Source organism: Bombus vosnesenskii, unplaced genomic scaffold (genome assembly GCF_011952255.1).
Source record: "Bombus vosnesenskii isolate JDL3184/JDL3185 unplaced genomic scaffold, Bvos_JDL3184-5_v1.1 scf7180000015072, whole genome shotgun sequence".
Classification (NCBI taxonomy): Eukaryota; Metazoa; Arthropoda; class Insecta; order Hymenoptera; family Apidae; genus Bombus; species Bombus vosnesenskii.
Genome location: NW_022883807.1, coordinates 2854 through 18746, shown reverse-complemented (window position 1 = coordinate 18746; position 15893 = coordinate 2854). Strand labels below are relative to the sequence as shown.

The 15893-nt window shown below is 31.5% G+C and overlaps 1 pseudogene; it reads right to left on the bottom strand.

The window, feature by feature from the left end:
- Positions 1-1757: 1757 nt before the first annotated feature.
- On the bottom strand, positions 1758-15669 carry LOC117240915 (annotated as a pseudogene).
- Positions 15670-15893: the final 224 nt, after the last annotated feature.

Below are 15893 nucleotides of genomic sequence, written 5' to 3'. Positions count from 1 at the left end.
GAGGAGTAACATTTTCGGGGTAACATTTGCGCACTAATAGGTTCCCACGTAGCTAAAATAAAGCAAAAGTTGCGCGAAATTAACGGATGACAATTGAGAAATTTCTTGAATGATCAACGTTTATTACGAAATGGTTGGATGCGAGAATCGATATCTGGTAGCATCTAAGTTGTCCGAGAGAGTTTCACTATAAAGGAACAGATCTCTGCCGATACTCTCTATCCGACTATCGTAGCAGATTTGCGTACTTTTGCAAGGTTCTCCAAATTAATACAAATTTCAAAGTTAAGGAGAGTGGCGATGACCTCGGAAACGCGAAAAATATCTCAGAAGATAGAATTTTGATGGCGCGAAGGACAAATGTTCGTGATGGTTTTCCCAATAGCGATTCTGATTCTCCCTTGACGTGTCTGCTCGGCGCCACTTCCGGCATCGTGACAAACACCGTAAGCCCTAGGACGCCCTTACAGCCTCCTTTACATCGCATATGCCCTTCTCGCTGTTGATGAAAATCCAATTTGTGAAATTAGACGTTTGCTCGCTTTGAGACAAAGTAAACCGCGTTTCTCACACGTGTTCGGCAGATGGCGATGATGAGATATAGTGCAACAAAGTGAAATTTTGCGCGCGTAAATCTAACAGGATTATAATGTAACAGAAGCACAACAAAGAGGAAACTTGTGATGAAAAAGGAAGAATATATTGCCAACGAAACTCTTTTGCTCCATTTTCTTTCGTAGAATTATATTTCACTTGTGAGTATTATAGCAGGTCTGCCTTTGATACAAAAATCATAAAAGGTTTACGTATGTGCACGTATATTTACGCTGTATGAACGACACTCGAGTATTACACGCATGCATTATCGACAAATAGATCCACGTTCGAGATAAGAGTTCCTCTTTGATACTTTCTTATGGTATAAATAACGAGAAATTATCAGGAAGTATGTTACAGTGAAACTGCTCGTACTTCGTTACTTTTACTCGCATGTATGACACCTACAACGATATTCTTTGTTGAATCAATAAATAAAAGCGCTCCCCAGCGTACGTACAAGACTAGATCTTGAAATATAAGAATCGACGTAACAATAAGACTAAAAAAGTTCGAAATGAAAATAATTCGCCGAAACGGCAAAAAGAGAATACCTGACACAAAAATAACGATACGGTAAATCAGCGTCCCGTTTTAATTTTCATCGATCAGTCGTCCAGCAAGCGAGATGTGTCAAGCAGCAACGGCGACAAGGTAACAGACGAAATATTATCGAGTTAACGCACGCGAAGTGGTCGCAGGAATGGCTGACGGGTGCGAGAGTGTAATGCACTTACGTCACGCGAATTTCAGACGAAACAACTGGTGGTGTAACGAAAATTTAGCGTCGCAACCGAATGTGCTAAATATAAAATGGATGACTGTTGACCGAAAGAAAAATGCTCGACGATACGGTGCCGCCGTTTGTTCTCTTACAAGATTGAACGTCCACGGTCAACCCATTTACCAGACCCTCCTCGTTACACGAAGAGACGAAATCACCAGTGCTATTTAATCGTGCGAATTATATCACGCGTATCTCGCGAATTATTACACGACAGTGATAATAAGGCAAATCTAATAAAATTTACTTCTCATTAAAAAGTCGTACCAAAACAATTATTTATTAATTGGTTTATTTATTAATTCTTAAGAAGATACATATAAATAAGAAAAAAATGGTAAAATTTGATTAGTATAATAAAAGTAATATATGCCTATGATCATTCTAAAATATAAAAAGTGAAATAGTCTTACGTTCATTGGTATATTTTAAGAACACATACATCTTTTAACGATAGTTGCAATGTAACATCATTTTTATATTACACGCAAGGTATGGCAAGTATTCCTGCTCTAAGGCACAATTTGAAATCAACAACATTCAGTTTAACAAATTATAACTTCTATTCGTTTTCCATCATGGAATAACGCGGTGATGTCTTCCATATTGCACTGGACGTGCGTTGTAATCTAGTCCTATCTATATTTTCAAACATTTCAGTTAAATCTGGTGTGCACATTCTTCTATCAAAGAATTTATAGTCTGCTTTCTTCGGAATTTATCGTTGCATTGCAAGTTCATTTTCGCGTATGTACGCTAAAATTGATAAAAATTCGAGTACTCCATGCATTATAATGTTTATTAACTCATTAAGTAAAACAACACTTACATTGCGCCTAATGTGGAATTGTACGCCTTGGTCTGGCTTCATCGTCCGATGTGTCGTCGTCAGGTTTACTGTGCAAAACAGAAGTGGACCTTGCTGTTTGGAGCTATATTTTGGATAAAATATGGAATGAATAATAGCTTGTGTTTTTATAACAGAAGAATACTTTGATACTGTTTGTAATGTTACCTGCGATGTCATCATCTGAATCTCCTTCTTTCGTTTCGCTAATAAGATTTTTTTTGCTTTTTCGACAGATCTTCGTGCCAGTTTTTGAACAATGGCTTTTTCTGAAATTTTTTCTTTTTCAAAGGCCTCTCCTTCTTACGGGCACATTTTTCTTCATTTCATTTTGAATGTCCTGTTTCGTCATGTTTCTATTAGACATTTCCCTTTCACGGGATGGCTCATCTTCTGCGAATAATTCTTCGAACTCGGTGAGTCCAATCGCTTGATTCAGCTGCTGAACCTCCTCCTGCAGAGTTATTGGCGACCGTGATGTAAATTTAGGTTCATTATTTTTTCCTATACTACTAGCCAAGTTTTTATTAATTACTACAGTTTCGTTTGATTTTATTGGTGATAAAGGTTCTACAATTGCGGTAGCGTCCATCATCTTCTGCGTATAAGTAGAATTGATGTCCATCGTGGAATTCATAAGAGGAGTAAATTTCTCAAGTGCATCCTCGCACATTGAAGGATCTTCAATATCATTTCTTGCTGATGGAATTACTGTATCATCAATAATATTAGAATATTTACCCTTCGTGTTTCCACTCCATGAAAAAGTTCTCTTTATATTACTATCTCTTGTTGTTATTGAAGACTTTAATGGTTCAATCCTTTCTGGTTGTATTGCATCTTCTTTTGAAATTGTTTCGCTTAAAACATTCTTTTTTGTTTTACTATGTTTTGTAGGACCTTTTGTGTTTTTTTCATCTGAACTACTTCTAGCACTTTCGTTTTTTTCAGGTCGGCCTCCACGTTTCCTCTAAAAATGTAGAATATATTTAACAACTAGTTATAGTAGTATTTATATACACAATGTACATACAATTGCATAAGCAATTAGATTTTGACGTATTAATTAACCGATATCAAACATTATTGGGTACTACATATAAGGGTTAGTATTGATTAGTAACATAAGATAAGATAATATTAGTAACATAAGATTAAAAGTATTAAATTTCATCATAATATGACACAAACGTTTACATTACTGTCATCATCAAGAGATAGCCTTCGTAATTATGTAACAAGTGACATTGACTGCTGCTTTTTAATATTAATTGCAGCTTTTATTGCAGCCTTTCTTTTTGTTCGGTCAATTGTTGTTTCCAGCACAGCCCCAGTTTTTACATCTTTATTTTCTGTTTTATCATGTACTGCTGAATCTGTTACTGTATTATCAGTATTGATAATATCATTTTCTGGGATAGTCTCTTTACGGCGATAACCTTTTTTCTTCAAAACTTTCGGCCTCTTTGTAGTTGAAGGGCCAGGGACTGATTGTGGTATTTCAGGAATTAAACCATGTAAATAATCCAGAGTGTCTTCAAGCTGGTTGTTAACATATTTTTTAACATCCAAGGAATAATTATGTATATTCGATATATCTTTGGTAATCATTTCTTTAATCTCCTTCTTTGATCCAGTATCCATATTTAAAATCTACGAATAAATGATATGTATTTAATATATACATTAAACTATACTTTTTAATAATACATACCATAATTTAATATTATGGTTGAAATTATGACGTATATAGCAATTAATACATACACATGTGTTTAGTTCTATTAACTTAGAAGCACATGTAAATTAAAAAAATATATATATATATGAAACAATAATAAAATAATGAAGTAACATTGAGAATAGAATCTAGTTTAATTACACATATATACCCTGTTAATAATTCCGTTCTTATAAATTTTATTAAATTTACAGTGAAGCTTACAATTACACTAATGCCAATGAATATTAACGTATGCGTTTATTATTACACTAAATAAAAATGAAAGTAATGCAATGAAAAATACAATATACCTTAATGGAAATAAAATAAGTAAATAGCGAAGTATTTATTAATATTATTATATAGCATTATATTATATTATTATAATATTTATTAATATTTACTTACCTTTTACGTTTGCACAAAAACTATCAAATTTTAAATATAAAGAGAGATTTATAACAGAGATAAAGCAAGTCACAGAAATTAGTGTCTTTCAATAGCAAAAATGCGTTAAAGGAAGTGAAACGATAATCTCCGTCTCGCGTCACAAGCGGAACTGTGCCAGTTTTGCTCCTTGAAAGTACACGCAGCGGTACATGAGCTAGAGAACATTTCAAATCATGTTGTTGTTTTTTTGCTTCGGAGTATCAAGATCGTTAGGACATACATAATATATTAATAAATAAACTCCGGGCATAACAATGTCGCCGTTACGTTACCGTCGAACCGTCGAACAAAGACGAATTTGAATTCTCCGACTCTCCCCCGACCTGTTTATACTATACCAGTTTAAACGGACGCAATCGTAAAGAGTTCACGAGAGTTATGGATCAGTATCTACGAGTATCTACCGTCTTTGCGAACATTATCTATAATTATTTATTTAATCATTTGAAAATATACGTGAAGGTTTCAACAACGAGCAATCTTGTCTAATAAATCTCACGATCAACCATCCTCTACACACAAGTCCTCTGAAAACATAATCCTCTAAAACATAATCCTCTACAAACATAATTATTAAATAAAAATCAGATATATCTTATTTAAATTACTATTAAATGCAATTTAATTATTATATTATTAACTAAGCAAATTTAATTTTAATTTTATAAATATATATGTATAATAAGCTAAAATTAATCTTATAGGTTCATACCCTATCGATAAGTTTAAAAAATTTTTATATAATTAATATATTTAATATATATATATATATGTGATATAATTTTTAATTAAAATTGTATTAAATGTAAATATATTTAAATAAATATATATATATATATAATTATATTATATATGTATTATTAATAAATATAATATTTATAATATATTAAAATATAATTTTAAAAATAAAAATTTTAAGTTTACAAATTAAACATAATTAATAGTTTATTAATCTAAATAAACTTATTTCAAATAATAATAATAATAATATGATAATTTAAATTATTTATTAAATAATTTTATTAAAATTATATTTATATACATATATATTAAATAAGAATAAATTTTATATCTATTATTAAATATAAATTATTCAAATTTTTATTAAAAAATCTTTTTAAAAATTTATTTTTAATTTATATTACTAATATTAAATAAATCACAATGTATGTCGCTCTTGTATGTGTAAGTCTGTGTTCTAAAGCCTAGACCAAGGTAAAGCAAAAACTGCGTAGGTCGATTTTGCCGCCAAGACACAAAAACGCGGGTGCTCGGCAAAAATAGAATAAGCCGATGAGTCACTGGTCAATAAAATAAACTCGATCATTACAAACGACAATTTTCCCTAACAATAAATAATGTCAATGTTTTGTGTGCATTTATTATACAATTACATTATTTATATAAATGTCTCTTATGGTGTACAATTACATATATTTGAATAATGTAGGAAATATTGCTCTTTTTATTTTTACATTCCAACTGTACGAACAGTTTTGTTTTCCACTATACATACATACATGTATCTTAAATGTTATACATACTTTGCATGTATCATATTTGATGTATGATGTGTTCATAAAGATCTTGTTAAGACAGCTTGTTAAAATTGTACTTACAAATCTAATTGTACTCTACAAAATTGTACATACAATCATATCTATTAATCATTCTTACAAATCCTCTAAAAACATAACGACTTTTCAGTTCAATTTCAATCATTGCGTTCAACGCCATCAGGGTGTCCTGCATAACGCGGGTATCCGACTAGGTGCTGATACCACATACAAGAACAAGTCGAATATGTGAAATAAAGCTTTTTAGCTTAAGGTCCCGTTTTGAAAAAAATACAGTTTGAACATGTTCGGTTGGCAATTGGCTTAATACACGCGTATGATAAATTTTCAATTTTATTTTTCTCTCAAACAAAGCGTTGTGTGAAAAAATTGTATTCCATATTTTTTTGTTATCTACTACTTAATTAAAAATTGATTGTAATAATAATTTATTGACGAATTATTTGAAATATGTTATCATGGTGTATATCCTGTGGAATTGACAAAACATACCTTTATGATTTTGTGAATCGATACGAGTAACAATAAATTTAAATTTGACGAATCAAAAAATTAAATATTTTAATTCTTATTTTATTATACTAAAACAAAGTAGTCTACAGATATTTTTAACACTTCTACCCTTACGTGTCACACGTTATTAAAGTATACCATTGATACTGATACGTATATACGTTCGTTAAAAATATAAATTGGTACAAATCATTAGAAATACAATTTTCCAACTTGGTATCTTTCTTCGAAGATGGAGAATTCCAAATATTTTATTCCCATTTGTATTACTACGTAATTATAATTATATACTAATATATAATACGCGAGATATTGAACAGAAATAATAGAACCTTTCATTTGCAGTCACACAGCCATGTTATGTTTGTCTGACCAAATATGTATTAATCATGTGCAGAAATTACTGACGTCAAACTAATATTTCTATGCTGTTGTGATTCATTAGGTAATCAATTGCTTAGTCGAATCAGTTTGCCAAAGCCAACCATTGGAATAAGTAATTAGTTTTGTTGATTAAGAGCAAATTTAATTCGTATATTTACTCATTTTTGCACCATGTTACTATTTCTATTCACAATATAAAACTGTTATTCTATCGCATTGTTGTTGCTACAATGTGGTTTCGTCATTTCGTTCTGTTCACATTCATTTGAATAGCGAGAATTTTCAGAGATAAATACAGACGTATAAACAATAACACAGATTACAACGATAAAAATTGAATATCATGGGATTTATGGAAACGAAAGAAATGTTTTTCGCATGCGAAATTATATTATTGTATGTATGGTAGCTTTTATGTTATCATAAATATGACTGTTCTAGAAATATGAACTCTCTCTTTATTTCTGTCACGACATATGTACAGTGTTTATTTGTGTATTAACTATTCCGATAAATAAAAAGATTTATTACATGATTTTACAAAATTTGTTAAAATTGATTAAGAAGTTACTTTCAAGAAGTAATATTTACATAATTGTAAATTGAACCCTATGTTTAACAAAATTAGGCATTCTTAAGTATTTGTTATTGTAAATTACTATTATGCTTCGCCAAGTGTGATTGGCGATTTCTGGAACACAGCGTCCATCGATGTCTTCAATGAAAGAACATAAGTTTAATAACCTAACTTATCGACGAAATAAATCCCTGGCCCCCGGGTAGCGTGTTAGGAAGCTTCCGTGGTAATTCTTTTAAAAGCAATTAACGAGTGATCTGTTCGCGAATTATTGTATTGTACTATATATTATGTGGCATCATGATATCATAAGGAATACAAGTCACTATGATTTCTTCGTACTATTTCACAGATGGAGTGTGCAAATTTGACTTTACAATGAACAAAGTCAAACGTGACAATGACAAAATTGTATGTGGCAAAACTGGATACCTCAATGTTATACAGTGTGTCAAGAAAGTGTTTGTTGTCATCTTATGTCTTTGGGAGGTAATTCTACACCTTCGGATTTGCGAAGATCTGTTGAAAAAGAGGATCACAAAATTGACCTCGAGCATTCTATTGCACGTATTGCGTGTTTGTGCGCGTATTTATCCATCGATGTATTGCAAAGAACAGTTTGTCCAATAGGGGTTTCACACGCAGCAGTGGGAAAAATAATACTCTCACCCTGAGAGAATTGACCGGCGAGGGCGCGGCAGAGGCCATGGAAGCGCTTCGGTGAGGCGCGCTAGGTCCGTCGCGCCCCCCGGTGGGGTGCAAACTTAGGCGCTGGCAACTCAGCGCCCCGGGGCAGCAAATCTGCCCGGCAGGGGAACCGGACTGTCTGGCACGGCGGCTCCGGCGACGAGGCGTGGTGTGACGTGGCCGCATATCGCTCCATTAGGGGATGTATTGAGCGCGGGGGGGGGGTGTATCCCTCACACCAGTTCCCGGGCCCCTCTAGATCGCTGCCGGGACGGTCATCGTGGAGGTTTTAGTCCGTTGGCGTCCGCCACTACCACGCCGCTTTTTCCCAGAAGCGACCTGGTGTCCGTGCGGATTTCCTCCACGTTAATAAAAAAAAAAAGTGGGAAAAATAATACGCCAAAAAGGTGTACGTTATAAGGTTCGCCGTGTGCGAAATTATGTCGTTTGACGAATATTCGATGGTTAGCCGCTAAGAAAATTATAACGCAATCCTTGGAAATATCTTGTTTACGGATGAGAGCGATTCTTCCGATAGCAATATTCTCGATCGTCAGACTGCCAAGATTTAGGCTTGTGAAAGTTCTCACATTATGATACAATGATACAGAGATTCAAGCAGGCTCGAGCAAGTTTGATTTATTCCACAGCTCGCTTTAACGTGTAGATAAAATCAATTTGAAAATGGAATAGATATCATATGTTCGCGAGCAGCCAGAAAACAACACTGACGTTATTTCGTATCGCATCTGACTTTAAAAACGAACATAAAATGAAAGTAAACGGTTTTTCATACAAAAATGCATACTTGTTACGATGCATCGTGAGTAGCAGAGTAACGCATATGTTCGTGTATTACAGCATGAACGTATTAATGAATAAATAATATATATATATTAAATTAAAATTTTTAATATTTTTATAATTTAATAATAATAATAATTACTATATTTATATAAGTATTATAAATAAAATATTTATAATAATATTATTAATATCTTTTTATTAGAACTAAAAATATAATTTATAAATTTTTAATATTTTTATAATTTAATAATTATATTTATTTAAATATTATAAATAAAATATTTATAGTAATATTATTAATATTTTTTTATTAATATTAAAAATACAATCTTAAAATTTTTAATATTTTTAATTTTATATTATCATTAATATTTTTTATTTATATTAATATATAATTAAAATTTTTGATATTTTATAATTTAATATATATATATATATATCATAAATAAAAAATTTTTAAATTATATATTATACAATTTATATTATAGTAAGTTCCATTTTTTCAAAATAAAAAGAATTGTATATTAAACTATTTAAAAATAAAGGGTAGAATATTTAAGTATTAATATTTTATAATTTAATTTTATAGATAATTAAATATTTATGGTAATATTATTATTTTTTATTAATATTTTAAAATATTATATATATATATATGTCGGGTTAACATTAGAATTTAAGGCGTGTAACGATTCTTCGTTTGAATTAGCCATCGTTTTATGAAACAGAGATTATATTTACGCGAATATACAAGATTTTACAAAATATTATGAATATTGAGTTTAATGAATGATAAGATTAACAAATGATAAGTTTAACTAATGATTCCAAACGAATCCACGGTCAACGGGATAACTCTTTACTATGCGTAGAATAATTTAAACACAAAAAAATACGATTGCTGAGGCACTCGGTAAATTGCTCGATGTATCACTTTCCAAGGCGATCACACGAATGAATATCTGATGAAAATCTTTTTCGCTGTACGACTGCATTTTGTTCGTTATATGCTCGCTGGATGCATCGAGAAGCTTCCAATCGCCGCTGCTAGGCAGACTCTGCCAAGAGTTTGTCGTATACTCTTTGGAAGCATCGAGAAAGATCCAAACGTCGTTGCTAGGCAGCCTCTGTCTGGAGTCTGATTCCTAATACAACGTGTGTCCCATTATATCGACATCTCCAAAGTACAAGTCTATGTGATTTCTAGGGAGAACAATACAACCGATCCACACCTTCGTCAGGCAAAACGTTTATCCCGTGACCGCGGCTACGCTCGGCGACCAGTTGCCACCTCGAACCCACCCTCGCCATCACATATATCGAACAATTACAAATGACAACAATTGCTTAATTACAGCTATGACAAAATCCAGGCTAAAGCACCAGAAGACTCTCGCAAAATTGCAAAGGGAAGGCTCCGGCCTTTCTCTCCTCCGGCTATTTCATCTCCGACACGTTCTTTTGTGATCCCGTTGGCCGCGGATTCGTTATCGGGCCTGAGACCATCGTCACTAGTGCCAATTGTCGTGATCAATTGTCAAGACTGTAATAGCTCTATTATTGTAATAAACTACACCTGCGTGTACCGTACCAATGGCTAATTCCCGTGAAGATTCATTTGACGCCCACAACCCTACTCCCAGTGCTAATCCGACATACATATTAATATTTTTAAATATTTTTTTTTTAATATTCAAAAATTTTTTAAATTTCCCTAATATTTTCAATATTATGCTCTAAATGTATAAGCTATTTAAATTAAACAAGTTCATCTTTCTCTTTATTTAATTTAAATATAAATTAGTAATAATAATTAAATAATTAATTATAAATATATTTATAATCAAATTATTATTATTAATATTAATAAATAAATATATATTAATAATAAATAAGAAATTTTTAATCTAAAATGTATTTCTAATAAATCACAAACATATCCTATAATCTTTCCTGTAAATGTTTCAACTAAACATTTTTCAAAATAAAATTCATAATAAATTATTTTATTTGTTAAATAACTCATTATAAACTTATAAAAAAATTCTATTATAAAAAATCTTTTGATAAATATTAATTTTTTTCAAATAAATATTTAATATTAATACTAAAAATATTAATCCTAATAATATTAGCTTAAATACAAGATATTTATAACTATAAATTAAATTAATATTTAATTGATAAAAGAAAAAATTAGAAATAAATTTTCTTAAAATTAATATAATTATTAAAATTACTGATATAATTCCAGCTATAATACAATCTTCATTTAAATAAATTGAATTTATTATATAATTATTTCCCATTATTATAAATATTGTACGAAAAGAATATGATACTGTAAAAATTGTTCCAAAAATTAAGTTTATTGTACTAAAAATTCTTTTCATATTTAAAAAATAATATTCAACAATTAAATCTTTAGAATAAAATCCTACTAAAAACGGAAATCCACATAATATTAATAATGAAAATATTATTAATAATCCTTTTATTGGATATACATAAAATATACCAGAATAAAAACGAAAATTCTGAATACCATTGATATAATGAATAAATCACCAACACACATAAATATTATAGATTTAAAAAATGCATGAATAAATAAATGTAAAAATGTTAAATCTGTTATTCCTAAAGAATAAATTCTTATTATAAGACCTAATTGACTTAATGTTGATAAAGCAATAATCTTTTTAAAATCTATTTCAAAATTAGCTATAACTCCTGAAACTAATATTGTTATTCTTGAAATTATTAAAATAAATCTTTTATATTTAAAATCAATTATTATCTCATAATTGATTAATAAATAAATTCCAGCAGTAACTAAAGTTGATGAATGAACTAATGAAGACACAGAACTAGGAGTAATTATTGCAGCTGGTAATCACATCATAAATATTAATTGTGCACTTTTTGTAAATACTATTAAAAAGAACATTAATAAAATTAATAAATCTATTTTATATAAAATTAAATTTCATGTACCAAAAATTACTAAAAAAGAAATAATTATTAATAAACTAGAATCACCTAAACGATTTAAAATTACTATAATTATTCCTGAATTAAATGATAAAAATTTTTGATAATAAATAATTAAACAATAAGAAATTAAACCCAGACCATCTCATCCTAATAATAAAGTTAATATATTAGGTCTCAAAATTTAAAAAATTATTGATATTAAAAACATTAATATTAAATAATAAAAACGATTAATTAAATATTTATTATTTAAATTTATATATCTAATTCTATATAATTAAATGAAAGAACTAATTAATATTACTAAAAATACAAATATTAATAATTTAAATCTGATCATAAAAATTGTTAGGGAAGTGATACATTTACACTGTACATGAGAGTGTGTGTGTAAGGGTCAGAGGGCGTCCAGGTCTTAGTTGAGACAAAAGACAGCCGTTAAAAGATTCTGGATAGTCGGTTGGCGACAAGCGTGCGTGCAAGACGTTCTTCAGAGTGTAATATAGATGTGTAGCTGTTGTGTGTGAAATATAGTCAATTATTTGTATTACCAAATCCTCGAATTTCCTTAATAGATTCGTATTTCAATTATGATCGTTATTACAAAATTTATTAGAAACTGACAAAGTAACGATACAGAATGTTATAACAGAACAGAATAGAATGTCGAGTACTGACTTGGGAGGTTTTTTTATATCAAGGGGTTGGCTCCTGTGGAGGGGTTATCGTTGGATGCCGGTCATATAGGGATCCTGTTACTGCTTAGTTACTGTTTCGATGGCTAAGGTATGTGAGATATGATTATCCTATTGCTGCATTCCCGGGGCCACTGTGACACTAGAGACGTTGTCTGTGTTTTATGAATTGGAGACATTATTTTGAGAATGGTCCCTGTGGTTATTTGGATTATTTTGATTTCCTTGTACTGCTTGGGAGTGGTATAGGAGATTGAAGTAGTAGTGAATTTCGGAAGACTGGGTATTTGATTGGTTGTCTCTTTGGCTCTAAGCTTGGGATACTTATTTATACATAAGGTTTTGTAGGCTGAGCGGCCTTTGTAGTTAGCAGAATGGTCACCTTGACAGTGGATGCACTTCGTTGGGGTTTCCGGTGATTTAGTGCACTGGTCAGTGGGGTGTGTACCTGCACATTTAACGCAGCGGATTTATATGCAATCGCTTCCTCTGCAATGTTTGTATTTTTCAAAGCTTTTGTTCGTGCAATAGCTCTAGTGTTTTGTTCTCGTGTTTTCGTTCTAGTTATCCTAGTTGAACAAGTTTTGAAGTGTCCGTGCCTGCCTGTTCAAGTGGATCGAATAGAGCATTCTCTCTTCCTCCGAAGATGGTTGTATTTCATCTTCACTCAATATGTTGCGTCGTGCAACACTCTATCTGGACCCGGCCATACACCACGGGCCAGACAGGCCCCAGATGTCCGCTCATTCTTACGGCGTACTCTCAATAACCTTAAGCACCCGTCATAAATCCCACTAATTTGCTTGCTAAGGTCCTTCAGACCCAACAAACATCTGTTTTCTGAATCATTTCTAAAGATTATTGTCTACCACGGCTTGACAAGGGAAAGTTGGGTTTTCCCACGTACGATGCTTCCTAATAACAACTTTCTATCGAGAGCAGCTAAGACCCTTCCTAGTCCACCAACCTTCGTTTAACCAATTAACAACAAATCCGATGGTCCCGTGCGCTAGACACACGCATCCTTAGCTTTCCTCCGCTACAGCATCGTCACCGAACATCACTGATTCTTCAACCTTCAAACATACAACATCCTTCGACCGGGTCTACACCCGAAGATCAGTCAGTCACTTATCTTATACATACGCACCAGCGTAACTATCTTCTTCACAAAGTTGTTGGAATAAACTGTCATTCACACCTTGTTACATCAGTGTCATATTCAATTAATCACCTCTATTATCCTAATCAAAATAGGGGATCGATCATTTCGTGGCGTCGATTATCTAATCGTGACGGGAATTTACGACTCCCGTTGGCGTGCTTCCTCGCGATCGCGTCTCTCCGCGATCGAAACACAATGTCATAGATCTGTTTTGCCGCTTTTTAATTTCTTGTTTCTGAATATTTGCTTGAAACTTTTTCACTTCAGGGAATGACTCATCTTCTTCTTTTAGCTGATGCATCTTCGTGTTTTCACTCTGTAAAAAAGTTCTCTTTCTATTACTATTTCTTGTTGTCATTGAACACTTTTCTGGCTGTATTGCATCTTCTCTTATAGAAAGATGATCCTGTAAATGTGTCTGTGAAGTACCCGCGATCTTCCTTGAAATTGTTTCGCTTAAAACACTTTTCTCATTTACTATGTTTTGTAGGGCTTTGTGTTATTTCTTCTTCTGAGCTACTTCTAGCACTTTTCCTTTTTTTTAGATCGGTTTTCACGTTTCCTCTAAAAATGTAGGATATATTTAATTACGTTATAATAGAATTTATATGCACAATGTACATACATTAAGCGATTAGATTTCAACATATTAATTAACCGATATCAAGCATTATTAGGTACTATATATAAAGGTTAGTATTGATCAGTAACATGAGATTCGGGGTAAGATTAAAGATATTAAATTTCATCATAATATGATACAAACATTTACATTACTGTCATCGTCACGAATTAATGGCCTTCGTAATTTTGCAACAAGTGACATTGACTGTTGTTTTTTAATATTAATTGCAGCTTTCCTTCAACCCTCTCTTTTTGCTCGGCTCTTCAAAACTTTCGGCGTAGTTGAAGTTGAAGGGCCAGGTTGTGGTGTTTGAGCAAAGTATCTCCAAAATGGTCGTTAACAGATTTTTTAACACCCAAGCAACGTATATTCAATATATCTTTGGTAATTAGTGCTTTAATCCGATTCTTTGATGTAGTACCGATATTCCTACAACCGATAAATCTACAAATAAATTCTTTATAAGTGTAGTATCGTGGAAAGAAGGGCCTGTGGTGGCACTCGATAGTTAAATAGCACCACTCGATACTAACTAGTGTCGGACGACGAAGTGGTTAGCGCCTTAGGTTACGAACGTAGGAGTCCGATTTTTCTTCCACGGTACAAAGAATGTGGAAAAGAGCGGCCGTACCCAACAGCGACCTCTACAGCGCTGAGCACAGCTCAACGATACTACATAAGTATTTAATATATACATTAAACTATACTTTTTAATAATACATACCATAATTTAATATTGTGGTTGAAATTATGACATATGTAACAATTAATACAAACACTTAACTTAGAAGCATATGTAAATTATTTTTCAAAAAAAATATTTATATGAAACAATAATAAAATAATGAAGTAACGTTGAGAATAAAATCTAGTTTAATTACAAATATATACACTGTTAACAATACCGTTCTTATCAATTTTATTAAATTTACAGTGAAGCTTACAATTACACTAATGTCAATGAATATTAACGTATATGTTTATTATTACACCAAATAAAAGTGAAAGTACTCTAATGAAAAATACAATATACTTTAATGGAAATAAAACAAGTAAATAGCGAAGCATTTATTAATATTGTTATACAGTACTATATTATATTATTATAATATTTATTAATATTTACTTACCTTTTACGTTTGCATAAAAACTACAAAATTGTAAATATCAACTTTTATAACAGAGATAAAACAAGTCACAGAAATTCGTGTCTTTCAATGGCAAAATGCGTTAAAGGAAGGGAAACGATAATATCCGTTTCGCGTCACAAGCGGGACTGTGCCAGTTTTGCTCCTTGAAAGTACATGTAGCGGTACATGAGCTAGAGGACAATTCAAATTATGTTGTTTTTTTGCCTCGAAGTATCAATATCGTTAGGACATACATAATGTAGCAATAAATAAACTCCGGACAAAACTATGTTGCCGCTACGTGCAACTGTCGAACGAAGACGAATTTGAATTTT